Consider the following 22,918-nt stretch of genomic DNA (forward strand, 5'->3'; position numbering starts at 1 on the left):
ACACCATTTTGGAGGTCCTCTCTGCCTCCTCCCTCAGTCTCCTGTTGATCTACGCGTCCCTGGAGCATTGGCCCTTCACACTCCGGCTCCACAAGTGCCGTTCCCACAGGGATCCTTTGAGAGAGTGGCGGTGGGGAAGAGCAGGAATTCCCATGCTTCAGGAGGTGTTTTGAGCAGGAGCAGGGAGCAGAGAGGACACATGTGTGCGCTAGGCTACTACAGCATGTCCTGGAGGGCAGCGCTGAGCTGTGGGTGTGCAGTGGTGCCTTCAGCTCTAGTGTTGGACACAATGGCTCTGAGCAGCACCCCTCTGCTGTGGGAATAGTGCATGTGGGGAGACGCAGTGACACTCGGTGCTCTGCAATAACACGCTGTATGTAGCAGCAGCAGCACATGTAGAGCATGGAGACTGCACTGGGCGATTCCAGTGGGCTACATGTACAGTATAGGTAATGCTAGTGTCAGAGCTGAGCCTGTGGACGTGTGTGTGGAAGATTGTAGGTCACGCTTTATCTCCTTCACAAGAGCAATTACCGCTACACCAGAGTACTTAATAAGAAGCGTGCGATGAGTTTGTGTATTTCATTCCTGGTGCAAACATCTCAAATGGCACTTTAATGAACCCCCACAGCTCCACAGGAACGTGCTTCTCACTGTCTTGCTGCATGACCACTTGGCAGCAAAACCAACTGCTGCGTCTGAGCTTCATAATTATGAAGGTTCTTCGGTTTATTAAAAAGCTACAAAGAGATTTGAACCTCGCTAAAATGTCTCAATGAAAAATGCATGCAGGAATGTTTATCTCAATGGAGTGATTAGACCTGCATTCATGCCACACATGCATATACCGTACGTCATTACATCCCCTTGCTTATCACAGGATGCATTCATATACAGAACCACTCTCTGTTGCCTGTGCTGGCCACTGACAGATTCACTGATACTGAGTAAACAGAGCATTGACAATCCACATCTCACATTACCCTGTGTCTGACAATATCTAATGGAGCCATAAAGAGAAGATCAATACATGGGAGCGAGTGGCAGGGGCCCAAAAACACGTACTCAAGTGCGAGTGGATGGAGCCGCATAGGAGGCCATAGGCCTGCGATCTGCTGTGCGCTACACCCACAGCTCACACACAGGGAGACGTACTGTAACGTGCTACATACTGTACAGCAATGCCAGATGGTGCAGTCCTCTGACAGCCCAGTGAACATGTGTATGTACTCTTTAGAATATCTTATCCGAGCAGGGAGAGGAGACCGAGTGGAGTGAGGGTGGTGCCATGTGGCCAACGCTGCCCTTTGATTGGGCCGTCTTTGGCCTGAGGTCACAGACGATGATCTCACCCTTCAAACACACTATTGTCCTGAAACAGATTACAATGAGGAATGATGCACACTGAGGAGACTCGGACAGGCTGCATACGTCTCTGTCAGTGGAAACACTTTTCTATGTTAAGAGCCTAATATTCCAAATAAGTTTGTGGCGCACACGTGGAACATTACTGTAGATTAGATTCAACTGTATTGTCATGGGGCAGAGTGCAAGTACAAAGACAACCGAATGCATTTTGCGTCTAACCGGAAGCGCAAAAAACGAAAGTGCAATGTGATATACAAGTATAGCTTCAATATCAAACAACACACACACACACACACACACACACACACACACACACACATACACGGAAAGAGAGAGAGAGAGAGAGAGAGAGAGAGAGAGAGAGAGAGAGAGAAAGAGAGAGAAAGCACAGGCAAAGAGAACGAGGGGAGGAGACAAGACAGTGCAATAGAAAAATATCCCTTTGATATTATTTATATGGCTGCTTTAAATAAAGAATAATGGATGCTATATCAGAGGGCTCTTCAGATATGCATCTAGCAATCTATCAGCTACATTCCTGCATTCTGACCTTGACCTCCACAATGCTCTGCTGGCCTGGACCGGAGGGATCACCTGGAGGGAAGTGGGTTTAAGCATGTCCACCCCAAACTCTGCTCTCAACAGGGCTCCAAATATCTGCTGATCTAAAAACACATTCCACTGCCACTCACAAGACTGATGTGTTGCAATAGCACACAGACATACCTGACATTTGGAGAGCACTAACAAAGGACCATGACAATTCACTATTCTTCTGAGAGTTGTTTTACTCTATATTAATGCCTACAACACTAGTAAACTTTACATTAGCACCTTTCTTACAAGTATTTCACCATTTCATTAAAGAGAGGGCCGACCTATTAATCAATGAATTCATGATTAGTCAGGTTCAGATCCACCTGTGGACTTGTGCTCTAAGTGCAGCTCTGTCTTCAGTGCAGGAGGTGAATGACCTGAGCACAGCACAACACACGTGCAGTGGTGTTGTCATTGATAACTACTATACAGCACGGCTGAGGTAATACGTGTGTGTGGACACTGCTGTCAGACCTCGCAGGGCTGCAGCTGTCTCTCACACTTCCACCTCCAGGACGGCCTCCTCAGCACACACGGTAATAATGCCCGTTAGTCTCGCTGGTGAAGAACAGACACTCCTTTCCTGTCCACCACACAACGTAATGCCCAGGCTGTGTGTGGAGTATGGCTATCACAGGTAGGACAGGGCAGTCAAGTGCAACTCCCATAACAAGCTCCCTGTGTGGACCACTGGGCTTTACATAGCTGGTGTCCAGTACTTTTCCACATTCTCTCTTATATTGGATTATAGGACCAGAGCCCAGTGCCACAGTCTGTCTATATATACATTAAAGGTGGGTGGGGGGAAGACCAAAGCCATTGCTGAGTCATATATAAACGAGCAACCCAAACATAAGCGAGTGTGGTTTTCAAAACAACATGATACCTGCATGCCAGGGTCCCAACAACTCCACAGCAATGTGACACTAGACAACCTGTCACACGGCATTAAAAAGAAACACCTTTGGGGTATTAGCCAAATACACAAGTGCACATGGTAATGCCAAACTGACATGTTAAATCCATATTGGTCAACTGGGCACAGATCGCACAACATGCTGGTGTCAGGGGGATTACTCCAACCACTAGGATCCTGACTGGATGGCAATCCATCCGTAGCTGCTTTACGGCCCGGTGAGAAGCAATCGCACATTGTGATCATGCAGGTTAATGGGGTTAGCCGAGGACTCAGACTTGCCTCTTTGTGTGGATTTTCAGCGGCTGTGCTCGAGGCTAATAGAAAGTCCTGTCCTGCTCGACGCTGCACTGTGCTCCCGAGGCGTGCTGCCTGGCCATGCCCTCCCGCCCGCCCCTCGCCGCCAGTGTGTTAAAATAAATCTGTGCACACGTCCCACCCCTGCATGCTCACTAGACATTACCTTATACAAGGCTCACTGGGGAGCGTTCCACCGGCTCCCAGCCTGCGAGCAGATTTCACAACCCCTGTCCCACCCCCCTGCCCCCCCCCTCCACACACCCCCCACCACACACACTCTCCATGCCCATCCCCTTTGGCCCCGAGAGCCCCCTCATGGCACTGCGCTGGTGTCTCTGTGTACATGATCTCACATGACTCAACAAATCCCTGTGCTGGAGTAGGGCTAAGTCCACAGCCTTTCCTGGGAGGGAGGAGAAGAATGACTTTGTGGAGGGGGGGACCTGGAGCACTGCCCTCGCACTGGCTCACATTACCCGCTTGTCAGCCCTGATGGATTTGGCTAAAAATAAAAGAAAGTGGGGGCCCATGACAGGCAGATGAATGAACCCAGCAGTCTCCCCCCTCCCTCCCTCCCTCCCTCCCACCCACCCACCAACCCCACTCGCGCCCCCACCCCCTGCTCCCCGATAACTGACCACTGCGTCTCCGCTGCAAGACCCCCTTTTTGGGAACAAAGATGTTCTAATGCCAGGCACGGTTCAGAGACCCACATTCCAGAAACAAGCTTCCCCCTTTCCCAACGGTGAGAGAGAATGGCCAAGGAGAAGGAGAAGGAGAAGGAGAAGGGGGGGGGTGTGTGTGTGTGGGGTTGCTGGAGAATACAAATGGGCTGCGGAGCACAAATGAATCCAAGTGGCGGGCCGAGTGGGAATTCCTTTGCGTCCCCTCATCTCCCACACTCAGTGACTCCTTCACGCACTCGCCCCTTCTTCACATTCACTGCAGCACACCAGAGCGGCCTCAGAGTGGTGCTCAGGGCAGCGCTACTGTACCCCAGTGAAAACAACTCCCACCCAAACACAAAGCACTGGGACATACAGTATAGAGGCCACTAAAGAGCTGTGGCCACTCTGACACCCAGCCAGTCTGATCAGTACAGCGCTCGGTGAGCGTGGGCCGGCACTAGCACACGCTAGCACATACAGTATGCAGCTATGGCTGGGGGGCAACGCTGCTTGGTGTTCCTTTAAAATGTTCCTTCACTGTTCCCCATATGTTTGGCTCTTGAGAGGGCTGCACGGGTGTTCCAGTCTGCCATCTGGTTCCTATCTGGACTCTGGAGTGCAGCTGTGGGAGCAGGGCAGCAGTGGCCCGGCCTGCCTGTGCTGCACGGAGCCGCCGAGGAGCAGCCTAGCGCTGACCTGACCTGCGACCCCTTACGCTCTGTGGCCAACACACCTCCACCATCCACCTGCAACAGCACACACTGGGGCACCCCACCCCACACACACACACACACAGAGGCTGGAATGGCCAACTCAATCAAAAGCGTGCTGGCGCATGTGGCAGAGCCAGGGTGGCGAGGAAGCTCATCTGGTGTGGCAGGCTACCTGAGAGCACCCTGGAAATATCCTGCTCTCACCTAACAAAAGACAGAAATGGCGCGAGGCGATATGTGATACAGCACGGTTAAAAATAGGCCTTCGCCAGACGGATGCGAAAGGGCTTTTATGACCTCCGCGCACCGCGCTCATTTTACAGCCCTGTGGAGAAAGCACGGACTCAAGCGACCACAACACACTTATCAGCGCACCCCAACAAGATGCTGTCATCTCCCTCCTATTCTACAGCAACACGCCACCTGGGTACCATTAGCCAAATGTGTACATTATACATGTCCAAAAGGGCAAGGTAGTAAACATGTCAACAGTGTGTATAACACATTTGAAATGTGAATACACTTCTTGACTAAATTATAAATACCACATGCTACTACAAAATCCTGTGTTTTATAAGCCAGAGAATGTGACTGAAGCACTTGCTGAAAAACAAAAACTCCACAGCAGTAACTTTGCATTTGCATATAAAAAACACTCACTGTGTCCATTTTGTAATAGTGATTTCACAAGTTTTGTGAGCATCAAAACATGACATCATACACGGAGAATCCCTGCTGGAGCAGAGGAACTCTTTGCTTGTGTGGCATAATCAATCAATGGCTTTTCACTGGAGAGAAAGGCCCAGAGCAAAAGAGAGACCTGAATGCCACTTGTTTTCCTTTTTCTCAGGGATTTGGCGGAAGACTTGATTCAATGGATCAGGCATGTGAATCATGCTCTGGAGGTGGTCCTTTATAGTTCTAGTTATTCTCAGGCCCACAAACGAGGAAGACTGACTCATGCTTTATAAAAAGCCTTTTCTTCAAGACATGGGAGAAAATGAGAAATACAGCACATCATCTTAGTCAGTTTTAATGAGAACCCAATGCTTTTGTCCCTGCCAAAATACTACATAAAACCCTATATGTATCTTTTCAAACCCTCAAACCCATTCAGCACATGCACCAATGATCACCTCTATTATGACAAACTATTTCCTCCAAAACAAATTCCTCTATGAGCCATTTCTAAACCATTAGTATGTTTGTGAGATAATAGACAGTGTACACTGCACACATATTTGAAGACGGCTCACTACTCGATCCATTTATTCAAAGACATTCCACACGTATAATGGGCAGAATGTCTTCCCACTCAGAGTTATAAGTGCATGCAACATGCCTCAGAGAGGCAGAGACAATGGTCTCTTTCACAGCCCTCCCCGCATGCAGGAAAACCAACAGATGCATCATGGGAGTCCGACTGCGTAGACTGCCTGTACAGTTCATGCCGTGGCCGAGACTCCACCAAGTCAGAAGGCATAGCATGTCTGAGGCATCAGACAGGCGTTGAATCACATGCTCCGCAAGCAATAAAGGAATCTCCTGCCAGATGGAGAACATCAGTGAGGTTAACTCAGGACGGATCAACTGTTCCGCTGGGTTCTGTTCCGTATCCTCTTCACTCACTTTGGGCTTTTGAACTCATCAGCATTTTGTTTGAAAAAGAGAAATATACCCATTAATGTCTAATTCACTGGCAGTGATATTAAAAAGTCACTCATTTTCTTCAAATGATAAGATGCATAAATTAGGCCATGTGCTCATTTTATGTTGAATTGTCAGCATGCTCAGATGTGATGGCAGCTGTGTCAGCCGTGCATCCCGTTTGTAGGTATGGACACGGCACATTATCTGAAGCTACTACTGATGCTCATGCTCAGATCAGGAGCAGGATCTTTAGCATGGGACCCAAAACCGCATAAACAAGCCACGACTGATTTGAAATCAAACAATAAAGAAAACAAACACAAGTGATCCAGAATTCCTCCAGTCACTCTGCACTTTTGACCTGTCCTACACAGAGCGCTTTCTTCCACACTGTCACAGCTAAGCCTCCACACGTCTACTACACAAGCTATGGCGGCATTAAGCTCCAGTATTAACCCTAAGCCACAGACTTTGACTATGAGACTAACGACAGCCAGACAGAGCTTTCTTTTGTGCTCTTAATAGGCCACTAATGAAGAAGGGGATACGAGTCTTGACTTTATATACATACACTGTCCACGTGAAACCATTCATAGACAAACCCCAAGAGTCCAGCTTTTAAATGAAAGTCTCTGAAAAAAAATACCGACTGTATTTCAGTTCCATTGGCGGTTATTTCTGGATTTGGATCTCAGGCAGCAAAAATGCAATGCTTGAGTTACACGATTAAACTCTTTGAAGTGGATAAGGATAAACTATTGAAAAGTCTAAACTGGCAAAACTGTCAGATCAAGATCTAGGCCTACTGAGATATTATTATGTTCCATCTCTGAATTATTCACCCCTTACAGCGTTAATATGACAAATGCGACCACCTGCAGAGGAAGTTACAAAGGAAGCCTGATTTCCTTCGTAAAATATTTATAAGTGGAAATACACTAAAAAGTAAATGTTCAGAGATGAAATCCTTCAGTGAAAAGTACTTGCATATCACAGGGCAGCTTTGTATTCCCTAAGACAAGGCCCAGACAAAACAACTTGAAGAATCCTACCACATTAGACATTGAAATGTGCATCTGACTACAGCACTTTAACTCTATCCACTTCAGGCCTCATAAAGTCACATTTTAATAACAATTCACCAAGACAGCATGAGGTCGCAGACGTGAAAAGTACATTTCAATCGGAATGAAAGAATAGCACTCACAGTTATCTGGTCCATTTTGTGACAGGGAGTGAGTGATGCCTAAATGTCAGAGCCGGCAGCTCTAGCATGCTTTGTGACTCCACAGAACGTGTGGGATTGCTACGCATGTGCAGGTACACAACCAGCTCCACTACGTGATTGGCAGTTTATTGGGGTGGGGGTGTTTTGGACTCCCTCAAACAGGAAGGCTCTGCTGCATCACTGGCACAAGATTCTCAATCACCACGCCTTAGGCACCCAACGCACGTACCCCTACTTCCTCTATTTCATTTTCTAACAATACCCTCGGCCACAGCCTCAACACACAAAAGACACAAAAAATTGCCGATCATCTGCCATCACCACCAAAAAGAAATTGAACCTGTGATTAAAACAGGGTTCACATTTATGTGCATGGTGATGTGATAAATGATAAATCTACCCTCTGTTTCCCTTCAATTAAGAACATAATTATCAAATATCTTTCATCTATCAGACCCACTTAGGCTGTAATCAAGCAGTAATAAATACCTTCAAAAATACTTTTCATAGCAGCAATTTACAAAATGGTTGCCACCTCAACAACCACACTGTCAAAACTACAGGGCTGTACAATTGATCAAACCATAATATGCCACAATTATATACAACAGTCTAGTTTTGAACATTATTGTGTTCAAATAATCACACCAATTGGGCAATCAATTTTTGGAATTTAATCATGTGAGGTAAGCATATATATTGAGAACGAATAAGGAAAAGAGCTTACAACTAAATTGATACTTACTAAACCACAAAACATGAACTCTTGTTACTAATGTTATTACATTGAATTGACATATTTTTGCCACAGCAATGAATATCCAACATAATCATGTAAAATCAATGTGAAGCACTTAGGTACTGAACCAGAGTGAGTGAGAGTTTGAAACTGAGAATTTGGAAGATTGCTTTGAGATGAACCATGCTTTGTTCCCACCATGAGCGGGTTAGGTATTGAGCATGCAAGTGGTTCTGTAGCACATGTTTCTTGCTTCAATGAATGCTTCTGAATACTGTGGCACAAGATATTCAGCATGTTTCATTTTAAGACTTCATCTTCAAGTCCTTAATAAAGATAATCTTCCTTTATAATTGATGTCGCAATACTAGATACATCTGAATGCCTACTTTCAGTACATGCATCCATCTATATAATGGCGCTAGAATTACATGAATATTTCATGTAAACTTAATTTAAACAATTTCATTGAAATTTCTTGATCAAATTGGGTAACCACGGCATGAATACATTTTGTAAACCGAAAGAGAAACACTGGGCATATTCTAGACATTTCCTTCATGTGCAAGCAATGCACAATAAAACCAACTAAAAGCAGTGGGGGTTATTTTGATCCTTGTGAATGAATAGCAATAACTTTACTGTCATTATTTTTATTTTATTTTATGCTTAAATTGTATGGATTATGATGATACATTTTTAGAAGAGAAATTAATATTTAAAAATCAATAATATAATCACAAATAATAGAATCATATATCATGCTTCAATGCAAAACCATATCTAAAAAATAAAGACTTCTGTAACCGATTTGGTAAAAAAACATAATTTGGTTAAGGCATATTAGTTATATCCAAGGATGCAACCATCCATGCATCACCAAGCACCACCATCGTCTGGTCAACATGATTTATGTCTCTCAACAAAAATACCTGTAGCAATACCATTGTGTTGTCTGAACAAGTCTTTCCCTTTTTTTTCGCCTCAACACTCAAAGAAAGGTCATGGCAGTTTGCAGGATGTGTTGTCTTTGTAAACAAACACCGTGTCTAAATAATCTCTGACCTCTTTGAGCCATGGATTACAACTATTTCATTAATTTTAGAATATAGACTATTTCCCCAATGGTTCTGGAGACAATGAGCACATTTACATGCACACTAAACGTATTATCGGGTTGTAGTTATCTGGTTATTCAACTGCTCATGTAAATGGAATAAACTGATATTCATTATTGGTGAACTGCCGTTATCAGTTTATGAAAAATCTGTTTATATTCTGAATTCTCGGAGATATGTAAACACCTAACACAGGTTTATTCAATTTTCTTTCTGCGCATGTGCGGCAAAATGAATGTTAACAACGTGCGATCGGAATCGTCACTCTGTAGTGTAGTCCTCAAAAAGCATGTAAACTCGCTTGGTTTTGGTTATCGGATTTCTGTAAACACCGAAAAATGGATTATTCTAGTTAACCAATCATTGCCAGTAATCGTTTTTTTAGTGTGCACGTAAACACACTCATTGTTGTGCATGTTTTCAAATGTCTCAAGCAAAATATATTTGTCATGCTCCATCCAGGTGGGCAACTAATAAGGTGTACATGAGATCAGGTTACTTGATTTGAAGAATAGCATATTTTAGGATTAGCATTAGGTACAGAATTGAATCACAGAATGCCAAGACCTGCTTTGAAATGGATTAAACTAAGTTCCCTGCACATTTCATGGAACATTTTGATATGAGCCAGAATTTTCCATGCGATTCCACTGAGCAGGGACAACAGCACTAAAGCTGCATAACTCCATTAAGAAATAGCTGACTGGAAAGAATGTGTTGTCCAAATAACAGGAAAAAGCTCATCAATAAATTGTGAAAATGTGAATTCCAATGGGATAAGGGATCAGCTGTATTACATTAAGAATCTTCCCTCAGAAAGCTGTACTGTTGGTTTCGAAAATCTTATCTGTGGCTCTGGGTTCAAATGCACTCAGTGACCCTCAAGTCCTTGTCCTTCATGACACCAGCAGCAACACATAGAATAGATGGCCCTCACATGACGGCAGGTACATAAAGCTGTCTAGGTCAGACAGTGTGCTGTGTACTCTCTCCCCTATCAATTAAGAGATAAATCTCCTGCCCTCCCTCCAGCTAAAATGGAGCCGCCGGACACCACATGTGGGAGTCCATTCAGAAACTGCCGAGACTTCCAGCAGTTCAGGAAACAGCATTAAGCCGTTTTGAAGAAGTGCTTACACCTTATTTCCGCTAGTTAGGGATCACCCATTCAGAGAAACACTGCTGTTTTGGAATAGCTTCAGCAGCACAAGAAATGTGCCAAATGTGAAACTGAAAAGCAGGATTTTGTAACACCATGCTTAATGTTTTCCATCCGTTCCAAAAGCCTGGACAGCAAAACAAGCAATCTTATCCCATCATTCAGATTTATTGTATGGATGTATGAAGATTTGAATATATTACAGCCTGTACATTAGGGGTGTCTCGAAACTAAATATAGATGGTTAGGTAGTATGGCCATTTTAGGTTGGAATTCAGCAGTCCCTACCATAAAAATACATTTCTAACAACTTTCCTGGAATTTACTGATGCACTGTTGAATAATTTAGAGCAATTCTTGTTGTTAGGCTGTTACATTTTGCTGTTGTGTAAAATGAAAAAAAAATCTCTGTAAACCACATCTTATGTGCATCAACCAATGAGAGTCTCACGTGCAACAGTCAAAAGCTGTTGATCTTGTATTGAGCCAACAGGTTAGCGTACAATACTGCTAAGATACAGGAAGTGGGCAATATGCCCCTGCTCCTCCACGCCCACCTTTCCTTTCCTCTCCACCACCTGTGCAAGTCTCACAGGATTCAAACCACCCACCCCACCCCCATTCCAGCCACATCAAAATACAGACACCCACACACCCACACACACGCATGAACGCGTGCACACAAACTCCCACACTCACAACACAAGAACTCTCTACTCATTCTCAGCTGCACCTAGCAAAACCACACATTGTACTTGTTTTTCACTTTCACGACCCATTGCTTCTAATTGCACAAACAATTATCAAAATTCAACTGTATTTTATAGTCTACACCACTACTTTTACCTTGATCCATTCACAAGACCTAAATGCACAAAATCACAGAAATGTATTATTCTATTCAACTATTCCAAAAAAGGCTTTTATGTATATAAATAAATGTACTTATGATCTATTTAAGACAGAAAGTAACATTCACATACGATTGCACCTTATACTGTAAACAAGCGACAGTACTGGCTTGTTTATTCTGACTGGAGAAAGTGCTTGTTAGTTTTCATTATTATTCATGAAGCATTCATCTTCTGATGTTTTTCATATGCTCAGTGTTAACATCATTCATATGCACAATTCTTTCTTTTATTTCCAGTGAACAGCACTGGTGTACAAGGCTATACAAATAAATCCAACAGGAATTCCATCTAGACAGATTTCTGACCTTAAAGAGAGCTAAACGTGTTACCTCAGAGTTCATTCTGCCCATTTTCTGGTTCTGGCAAAATGACAACATCAGCCTGCCATGGGGTCATCTTAGCTCTCGCTTTCCCTCTCTCTCTCTCCCTCTCCTTCTCTCTCCTTCTCTCTCTCAGTCCCTTCCTCGTGCCCTCCCTTCCCCCTGCCTTTCTGTAAAACAATGATCTCACCCTCTTACTAGGAATCCGCTGATTGTTTTAAATACCTTCCACTCTCGTGTACTTGACTGACTGCTACTCCTTCTTTCCCATCCCTTTTGGAAAGAAAAAACTGGGAAAGGGGAAAAGAAAATGACCTTGGCAGGAAACATCAGGCTCTTAAGCAAACCTGGGACTCTGTTCATTCAGGCTTTTGACCAATACTGTTTTAAATTACAGCCGAGCAATACCAAACTCTGTAATCCAATATGGTTTCAGGAGCATGGAAAAACGTCCATATTTTTGGGGAAGAATTATTGTTGGCATGAACGAGAGGAATACGGTGATACCGTTGATTGCCAAGGTACAGAAATACCAAGAATTGAAATTCTTGACTTCAACACTTCGAAGTATTTCTCTGGCAGACAGAAAAGCCTGGAGACACTGACTGCATAGCTGTGGTATGTTCACCAGGGATAGGCCTCAACAAAGTGTTGCTGTGACGCATCTTAAGTGAAAGAAAAAAAAATTACCACCTGAAAAAATGTAATTCCTAAATCTTTTTACTGGAAAGGTGACAGCACCGTGAAGGAACAACTATCATTCACTAACTGCAATAATGTATTTAAACTAACAATGTAGTGTTTATATGCTGCAAGTCACTTTTGACAAACACTAGCAAAATACCATAAACATAAACATATAAACATACTCTTGTCAGCTTGTGTGTTTTCCATCAATATTTTGAATTGTGGAACTCTATACCTTTTAACACCCAGCAGCAACATATTTTCCTTTTTTCATCAACATGGTGGAGAAATGGGACAACATCTATTTTCCAACTGGCTGTAATGATCTCTGCTTCTGTAACCCACAGACTGTGTAGGTTATATTTAGACTGAACCCAATATTGACATGCAGCTGTGTAAGTGAGTCATCTGTACCGACTGAAGCCAGCGACACCCAAGCACTCGCTTGCAGGTTTCCTTAGGTCTGTACTCTAGTGTGTATGTCCATGTCTGTCTGTCTGTGTGTGTGTGTGTGTGTGTGTGTGTGTGTGTGTGTGTGTGTGTGTGTGTGTGTGTGTGTGTGTGCATGTGATGAGGGGTGCACTGCCTCGAGCCATCCTTGTCCCACATACAGTCATCCTGCTGTCTTGCTTACCAGCCCCTTTGCTGCGGGAACAGCACTACTCATGCCACATAGGTCACATCAACAAACATGTTCAGGGATTGATCAAAAAGAGACAGAAATAAAGGAATATGGAAAAGAAGTAAAAGTAGTAGTAGTAATAGTAGTGGTATTAGTAGTAGTAGCAGTAGTAGTAGTAATATTAATATTATTATTATTATTAGCAGTAGTAGTAGTAATAGTGTAATAGTAGTAGTAATAGTAGTAGTAATAATAGTAATAGTAGTAGTAGCCGTAATAGTATTGGTGACTGTAGTAATAGTAGTAGAAGTAGTAATAGTAGTGGTGTTAGTAGTAGTAGTAAAGTAGTAGTAGCAGTAGTAGTAATAATAATAGTAATAGTAGCCTAGTAGTAGCAGTAATAGTATTGGTAATAGTAATAGTAGTGGAAGTAGTAATAGTAGTAGTAGTAGTAATAGTAATAGTGTAGTAGTAGTAATAGTAATAATAGTGGTAATAATAGTAGTGGTGTTAGTAGTAGTCATAGATATACAGTATATACGTCTATGGTAGTAGTAGTAGTAGTAGTAGTAGTAGAAACAGAAGAACACAGACAGACAGATCTGACAGCATGATGAAGTGGGAAATCTTGACTCTGCATTCCAGTATTGTAGATTGCTGATCACTGCATGATTCTGCAACCCCAACTCAGACACATGATGTTTGTTACTGTCAGAGGGCACAAAACTCTTCAGAACTAATTTAGTTGCAAGCTTCTGCCTAAAACTACTTCTTTAAAAATAAATCACGAATCATGAGTTAATAATTGAAAAGCTCTGCAGTTAGTGTAGCAGTTAGTGTAGCAAGGTGGGACTGCAGTCAATGGAGCTGAGCTCCACAGCTGACTCAGCAAGTGTGGAGTAACAGGGACAGATGGCGTGAGTCCAATTTCAGTCTCCCAATCTTTTTTTATTTATTTGTGAACTCAGACAGAAACAGCCAACTTGTTCAACAAAACCGAGGCCAATTTGACTAAATTGTGGTGGTTCTGCTATTCCTATTCCATTTTCACAGCAAATATTTAATCCACTGAGATATGCACCTGTACCTTACCAGTAGCGATCCTACAAGAGCGTGTGGAAGTCCTAGGCCTAGTCTATCATCCCCTGAGGAGAATGCTTCGGAGAGACTTAGAAAACTATTGACAACAGACTCTGAGTGACTTGGACATCCTTTTGAATAGCATCTAAAATGACATATGAAAACAATCAGAATTTCTAAAGTCTTCTAGAAGGAAAAGTGCAAGTAAAGCAACATTGGCAGCTGGATATGGCAGACAGGAACTGAACGTAGCACAAGGGCAGCCAACACACTTGATGTGGTTCCTGCAACAGCATTTTCCCAGAAGATGCTTAAAAAAGGTCTTTGCGTTCGTTGCACACGTCACAACAAAAAGGGACCACACACATTGAATGTACCGGCTGTAATCAGACATACTGTAGCTATCACATCCCAATTCACGACGTTAATCATAAATGGGATGAAAATGCTCAAAGTTTATCGTTTGGGATTGGGAAAGAGTGAAAATACCATCACACATACATTACACAAGTTAAAGAAGGTTTGATAATCTACACATTTCATAACAAGCACTTCTTCAAATGTCAGGGTGGTGATGATGGCGCAATTGACCATGAAGACAGGAGGACACAAACGTCTTGATGTGATATTGCACTGTGTCATGGCTAGCCAGTGAGGGCGTCCGCTCTAGAAGTGCTGCTTGAGGAGGCTGAGTGCTTCTCCTTGGCTGGGCCGCCTGTGTTTCCAGAGGCCTCCTGGTCTGGCCAGCGCTGTGCTGTGCTGTGCTGTGTGCGTGGGGTTCAGTGTGTCCAAACAGCAGCTGTGCTGTGTTTACCACGCCGCTCAGCTTAGCCACCTCTGGGAGGAAGAGCTCACTTCAAGGCACAGGCTCGATCGCCCCTTAGCAGAACAAACTTGTCTACTGTAGCTCTTCCTGTCAAGATTAGCTCCTAGGAGGACATCTTTTTAGCAGAACAAATGTGATGTGCCTCAAACAGAGGAGGTATCATATTGTGACATTTCACAAAGTTCTTGCTCTGGCTTTTCCTCGTTTTTTTTTTCACAGAAAATGATGATGCCCGTTTAACACAGACATCCAGTTAGTGCTGTTGTTGTTCGTGCTCTAAGGGCTCAATTTAGACCATATGTAAGGAACTTACTTTGCCAATGCCTTTTTAAAGTTTTTTTTTTTTTTTGCACAATTAAAAAGTAATGGATGACCACAGGATGGGCTCCTAATGAGCATTCGCTCTATGTGTGTGTGTGTGTGTGTGTGTGTGTGTGTGTGTGTGTGTGTGTGTGTGTGTGTGTGTATGTGTGTGTGTGTGTGTGTGTGTGTGTGGGTCGCTGCTCAGCCGGGGAGCTGACTCAGGCCTAGAGGGCTCCGAGTCCTCTGAGCGGATGGAGCTGCTCCTGTGGATAATGATAGCGGATCATCTCGCCCCACTAATGGGAGATTTCTCCTCTCGCCGAGGAAACAATAAAGGAAGGCGAGGAAGAAGAATCCAAAAGGCACAACACAGCATCAGCCTTTTCCCTCCCTTTTCTCTCCCGAGTGCTTGGCATTTTTCATGGAGATTATTTTTGGCTCATTCTCAATGTACTGTACACGGCTGCTTTGCAGACTGACTTCTCTCTCTCTCTTTTTTTTCTCTTTGTGCAGCCACAGAGCTGGTCCTGGCGCGATAATGCCTGTTTGATTTCCCACAGTGACTGATAATGCCAGCGCGCATCAGCAGTGCCTGAGACACTGAAAGCAGAGAGTGGGAAAACAAAAGGCTCGCCTGAACCTTCAGGATCTCAGCTCCCCTCCCAGCCGAGGCTCCCCTCTTTGCCTCACACACACACACACACACACACACACACACACACACACTGGAGCCGTGTCAAGCATGCCTTTGTGCTGACGTGGGAGAGCTATGGGAACATGTTTTTATACCCGAGGCTCTTATTAGAAATGTAGAGCTTTCACTGGTGGGGTTATTCAAATGGGCCAAAATGATGTTCATTACCCTTCAACATCAGAGCATACTGCTATCCAAAACATGTTTTGTTTTTTTTGCCATCTCACTGAGACAATGACATGATAGGAGGCCTGCAAATCTCTATTTTTCAATTTATTTCATTGTGTTTCCGCTTGGGGAAAAAAAGATGAGTAGACCTGACATATTTGGTCATCATTTCTATGACTATGAGATTGACTCAATTGATTAATTGATTTACAGGACAACCTGATTCTGAATGGAAACTACAATAGTCTGTGGAAATAAATGATGTTAGACTAAAATAGGTTTAAATGTCTGCCCGGTTACTAACACATGCTTATTCTAAAAGAACACAAACACATCAATGTTCATTAACTAAACCAAATGTAATTTTATTTCAATATAAAAAATAGTCGAATAAAATAAAGCCGTTATAGAATTTCTAGTTTGTACATCTGCCGATATTCTAACGGGTGTTACCGATTTAAACATAAAATTTAATAAGCTCATGCTTTGTTCTTCATTGGCCATCATGCTATACAAAGGTTTTGTCAACAGCTATGAGAAAAACCTATGCGTCACCGAAATCCAGCTCTCCCGCGTCATGCTATGACAAAGCTCCATCAAAATACTATAATCATTTACTATATTAAATGTAACGTTACTATTTAAAAGGACGCTCTCGTGGAGGAAATGTATCGGCAAGTAAATACATTTCCCGCATGAGCTTGCGCTGGGCTCTCGCATATGGGCATATGATCACCGTGCACATGAGTCAAATGTATAGGCATCGGCGCTTAACGTATAAAACAATGGCGTCTTATCTGCAGCATGAGACCCAGCATGTATAGTTACTACATCGAGGCTTATTTGAACCATTAGTCTACATAATGATCCTAGCGACACCAAACTCTAAAACATCGACCGGTAGCCCATTGTTTAGTAGGATTTTACGAAACTATTTCCTTTTCCTTTTACAATCGGTAGTGCAAAACAACACAACAGTGATGAAAGAGGGATGACAGTTGAAAAAGCCAACCCATATGAAAATAGTTTTCTTCCCGTCAATTACACCCAATATATGTGACCATTTGCTTCCAGACAATGCCTGGTGATTGTTTGTGCATATTCATGTCATATTTCATCATCGATGAGAAAGCACGAAATTGGCGGCTCAGTTCCGTCCTCATCAGCATTAGACAAAGGAATGTCTGTCTCACTCTAGCTCTCTACAAGGTGCACTTGATGTTCCTGCACAAACTGCTGTATCACCGCATTTGAAATGACAGCATCATTCAGGACAGGAGCGCGAATATTTTAGAAATTCAATCATCGACGAAACAAACAGGCACATGTAATATACAGTTTAGTATTGCATGAGACAGTGTTAAAAACATATTTGGAAAGGTAAAGGTCCTGTCATGACGGGCAGTAGCATATTCACAACATAGCCTAGTCTGTAACACAATAGACAGCAATCATTTCTTAATGACAGAAACGTGCATTTTACGCGGTTGGTTTATATTTGGAAACCGAAGTGTGTAGGCGAAGAACTATGCATTTATGGTGATGTGGACAGGCAGCAGTGGAGATTCCAAGACAAAGCATTTAGCTAAGTCATTCATTACAAAATATGCTCACATATATACATGTGCCCCACTACTCACCAACCAAAATGCACTCATTAGCCCAACCCTCCCAGACAATTAGACAAACTTTCACACTGTATTGTAATAAAACATTTACAACGACAGCAATCTTCACCAAGAGGATATAACCACTTGAACTAACACGCTCTAAGACCGCTACGTATCCTATCATTTATTGTCACAAGCTGAGTACCACTGAATTAAGGCACATGCTTAGATTTGGTCAACAATATGCAAGCTAATATATGCTTCGCAAACAGCAATGTTTATTTAGAAAGAAATGAGGGTACATAGGAGAGGTATCAATGAAATAAGGACTCTACTTCTTTAAATGGCACCCTTAGGCTATCGAGGCGCTTGCATTGGCTGCTGGACCAAATAAGGCTCACAGTTCCTTACACAGCAAATATTTTTGCTGATTTTACGTAGATTAATTGGCGGCTTGTGGGCTAAAGCAAGGGCTGCTGAGACCATTGGCAGGTTTGGCGGTGCGCTTTTGCCCATCCGTGCTCCCCCTCTCCTCCACGATGCTACATTCAAACGAACTGTTTTACTCTCAAGGATTACTGGGTTAGTATTCACGTTGGAAGTCTCAGCAAATGGTTGTTGAAACGCAGCCAAGCAAATCGAGATATACTTCCATATAAATGGGGACCACTAAAACTATAATCAAAAATATAATTTAAACACTTTCAAATGTACGCCAACAGATCGAGTAGCTTCAATTTCACGTGTCAGTAAGAACATTAAATTCATCTCCGCTTTCATTCATGACAACCTTCAAGTGAATGAAGAGGCGGATTTGGGATATGGGGGTCTTTGCCTTTGCCATGGCCCCCTTGATCGGTCAAGGCCTCTGCAAGTGACAGCTTCTTTTATCTCACTGAAAACAAGAGCCATGCCTGACCCCCACACTACGACGCGACTCCTCCTCCGGGATCTCAATGCATCCAACTTGCAAAACACTCAAAGGGAGCGCACACGATTGCCACTAACAGCATAACAGGATGTGGCATCCTAACGTTACGTTCTCAAACCGTGTGTGATATTCACGCCGACAACAAACACAAACACGTTTTGTTTCAGAACGGAAACAAGCATGTTGATTCGAAGCCCATTCGTTATTTACGCAAAACCCCAACTATCATAACCTATAGCATTAGCATTATAATAGCTCTCCAAGCAAGTTTTGGGGCACCGTTGACTGACATTACAAATAGCACATTTACGCGAGTGAGAGCAGCCAAGAAATTTTACAATTAAGCGGCACAAAAATCGTTTCAACACAAATGTTACGTTATGCATGCAGCTCACCTTAAACTTTCGTTTTTTTCCCCTTGTAATCCAGCCCTTTTGTCCGTTTAGCAAATAAATGTTTTTCACATGATGACTTCCTTGCAGTTTCCTAAAGCCCCCGGGCTGCAGGGAAATCACGTTTGCGATACACTGTGCAGCTATTTCTCTTTTTTTGGAGGGGGAAAGGAAGTTTGTGGTTATAAAACTGTTGTTCTTCTCCAGCTAATGTCAGTGTGTGTGATGATCCAGTTCAGCGTGCTGCTCCGTCTCCGCTGTTTGTTACACTCGAATGGAACGCCTACTCTCAATCGCTACATTGTTGACATTCGCGCACTGACGTCATCTCTCCCTCATTCACAACATTACGCGGTGAAGATTGCGTTGGTGCCTCCGGCGGTCAGGCAGCTACTCAAAAAATGTCCGCAGCTGGAGTTGGTGAATTGCCATAACGAGCACGCGCACTGCGCGCCACACTTCAGCTGCTCAGCAGCTTCAGAGGCAGAATAGTTTGCTGATGAGCAGTGTAGTGGCCCCGCGCGCTATGACTAATGCAATATACCGGACTTTTAGGGACAACATAAGCAGCTGCAAAACACTGCATGGAGACTGTTTTTAACACTGCTTTTATCTGTGCCCTTGTTATAATGCTATCTATAATTATTAAAACAAGTAGTAATGATGATGATAATAAAAATAATGATAATGATAATAATAATGATGATGAATTATAATAATAATAATGATAATGATATTATTATTATTAGGTTATTATTGTTTTTGTCTCTGTCTTCTTCTTTTTCTTTAGGTGCATATGTTTAAGACAGCACACACTCATTATGGCTCTCTTATTCATCATGCAAATCTCAGTTTACAGGATATTCCGTCTCAGGTAGCCTAATGCATACGAAATACTGTATGCAAGATAGCTTAAGGTATTGAGATAGACAACATGAACTGTGGGGAGCTCACTTTCTCTACCAGCCCACATACTGTTTGTACAAGTGAGGCTTGGCTGGAAATACTTTAATTTTTCATGTATAATTCTTCCCTTGGGGGGGTTTGCATGTAATTATCAATTATCATGCTGTTGCAGACCCTGTCTTTACCCAATGCCTAATTTGTGTTCTTAGAAAGCAACTCCCCTCTCTACTGTGGAAATCATATGAAGTAGAAATCTAAGTCATACTGGAAATGAACTTTTTGTGAAAACACAGTTTTCTCTGGAGGAGTGCCATAAAATCATGTCAACATCCAAAAGACCATGACTCACACCTCTCCATTCCAACTAATTCGTCATAATTACAAATTATGAAACATTATGATTCAAGTCTTTCATGGCCACAATGAATGTAAAACTTCCTTAATCTCTGTACTGGAACATAAACTAGATTGTAACCAGCAGTATCTGTTCAACTGGGGTTGTAGTGAAACCATCTGCTTTTTCCAAAAAGTCTGCAAAGTTTGCATTTTCCTCTCTGAGTTAAACTTGCCCTGAATGTTCCAGTAACCCTTGATGTCTGCAACATATCCCATAGACATATAACCAGCAGTACACAACATGGACAGCTCATACCAAGAAAGTTAACAACATGGGGGGACAAAAGTAATCTGAGAGCAGAATAAATCTTAGAAACCGAACCTGTGTGGACCTTTTAACATTGAGTATCGACACAAGTTCATGTCATGATTTCAGGCGTGGATTCTCAAACCCACTTTCTCCACTGATTAGGACAAGCCTGCAATAGAGGAGAATTAATCACATTTCAAGTCCCTCTGTAGACATGAATAGACACAAACTCTCTCTCTCTATCCCTCTCTCTCTCTCTCTCTCTCTCTCTCTCACACACACACACACACACACACACACACACACACACACAGCTCAGCAGCTTTTGTGGCATTCCTGCACTCCATGACCTTTCCCCTAAGGCTCCCAGAGGGGCTGGTTGAGGCTGGGTGGCGGAGGAGGGCTAGGCCAAGGGTGTACGTCTACACTGGGAATCGCACAGTCTGGCTTTCCTGCCCGCAACGCGGACAAACACAAGTTTTATGCCCGGAAGTCTAATTAGAGCTAATACAAACAGCATGTGCCATGTCTGCTGTTTGGGTTTTCCAGTGCAGAGACAGAAGAGAGGGGAGAGAGGGGTCTGTGGAATGGAAGCGTTGCATTTCTGGTCACTTTGTCTGATGCCTCGGCTTGCCACGCTGTGCAGACACTGTAATCTTTCATTAAGCGGCGGTTTCTCGGAGGTACATGGTGCAAGGTGGGGACGATGAGTCACTGAGATGAGAGCTCCTGGAGCAAGTCCTTCTTCACGTTGGGACATGTACAAGTTTATGGTACAGATACAGATGTATGTGCACTGCATTTCATCTATACAGAACGCTGACTTGACGACCAAGCGAGAGACAAGAAGAGTTTGGTGCACAGAATTTCCACTGTGCATACCATACGGCTTTGAAGCTCTCCGTTTAAGAGTGCGCATATCTTTTTAACCTTTTAAAGTAAGGACACTAACTTCTATTTGTTCCACACTGTACATGTATTTACAAATCTCATCTTGAAAGATGTGTTTGATTTTACTGTGCATGTTTGTTTGTATTCACTTCAGAATGAGGAAATTTAAGATCCATTACTTTGATTAAAAAAAAACCCTTAAAAAAACGCAAGCGTACAACTCTAGCCAGTGCTGTAAAGGGGTGACTCATGTCAATAGCATTTGGTGTCAAACCAAAACAAGCTCTGCATGAGATGAATGCACAGAGTCGGTCAAGGAGTCACAGTCAAGCGGATGACTCACTCCTCAGTGATTAATTGCCTTTGCGGTCACAGCGAAGATACACCGTGCCAGAGAACATCCATGATTTCTGCTGGCTAAGAAAACCAACAAGCCCAGGCAGAGGCACAAAGACGTAAATGCACCCCTCTAGTCTGCTCCCAGCAAGCTCAAGGTACAAAGCCAAATACCTTGATTACGTCAATTACTGTGGCTCGTACAGTGCTCCAGGGATCCTTCTAACCACCATTCATAGCTAAGCTTGCCACAGTCTCCGGCAACTTCGGTTTCAAACAGAATAGCTAAAACTCTTGCACAGATGACTGGTCACACGCATGCAGCTAAAATACTGAAGGCATCCCCAAAACACAGACATAGATGGAGATGGAGATATTGAGATGAACTACTGAGAGGTCTGCCCGCGGCTGTCATTGTACACGGGGTCAGACGCAGTGTCTCCTCAATCTTTGACAACCTCTTCAGGCTACTGTTCAATACAGGATGCACTGTGTGTCTCATGCAACTCACAAGACATACCTGCAGTCCTGACGGGTAATGAGGAGTTTGCGTCACTCCACTTTGGAGAGACTCTTTTTTGCCATGGAGTGAATAAAAGGCAGAGCTCATTTAGCTGACAGGCTGCTATTCCACATTTGTCAAGTGTGGACAAGTGTGGGTGTTTGTGAGTGTGGAGGCGGCTGCATGAGGTTGCAAAGTTCAGACTGGTGTCAAACCTAGTGTTGTTTTGCCACAAGTCTATCCCTCAATCACCCACATGTTGTACTCAACACAAACCAGTTGAACAATAACACTGCTTTGTTTACAGCCAGCTCCAACCACTGCCGTGTCATTTTTGGCTGGCAAGATGAAAAGCGATGGAATTGTCAGCCGTTGACAAATGAAGACCGAGCCAAAGATGTGATATCTTTGACTCATTTTGCAACATGGCAGGCCATCAGCATATCTCTGTGGCTTTTCTAGCGAATGCAATCCCGTGGACGCGTCCGGGCCACAGGACAGTGAGTAACAGCTGTGGTGCAGTGCATGGGCCGTGTGGTGCTCTGAGGCAGAGGCAGAGATCACTGGAGACAGACCATCAGCAGCATGCCACGGTGCCGTGTTGCAGGGCTCTGTCTGTCTACAGGACGCACAA

At 43.4% G+C, this 22,918-nt stretch overlaps 1 protein-coding gene across 2 annotated transcripts in view; it reads right to left on the reverse strand.

Annotated features, from left to right (window-relative positions):
• bach2b (BTB and CNC homology 1, basic leucine zipper transcription factor 2b) overlaps positions 1–19,199 on the reverse strand; it is a 70,922-nt gene extending 51,723 nt beyond the window's left edge. The window contains exon 1 of one of the 2 annotated variants that reach the window (XM_062551157.1): positions 19,007–19,199. The gene's annotated coding sequence lies outside the window, so the exon portion shown is untranslated. Of the gene's footprint in view, positions 1–3,163; positions 3,235–19,006 lie in introns of those variants that run through there. The other variant, XM_062551156.1, reaches the window with a different exon arrangement.
• Between the last annotated feature and the right edge of the window lie 3,719 nt (positions 19,200–22,918).

The sequence above is a fragment of the Sardina pilchardus genome, chromosome 12 (genome assembly GCF_963854185.1).
Source record: "Sardina pilchardus chromosome 12, fSarPil1.1, whole genome shotgun sequence".
Classification (NCBI taxonomy): domain Eukaryota; kingdom Metazoa; phylum Chordata; class Actinopteri; order Clupeiformes; family Clupeidae; genus Sardina; species Sardina pilchardus.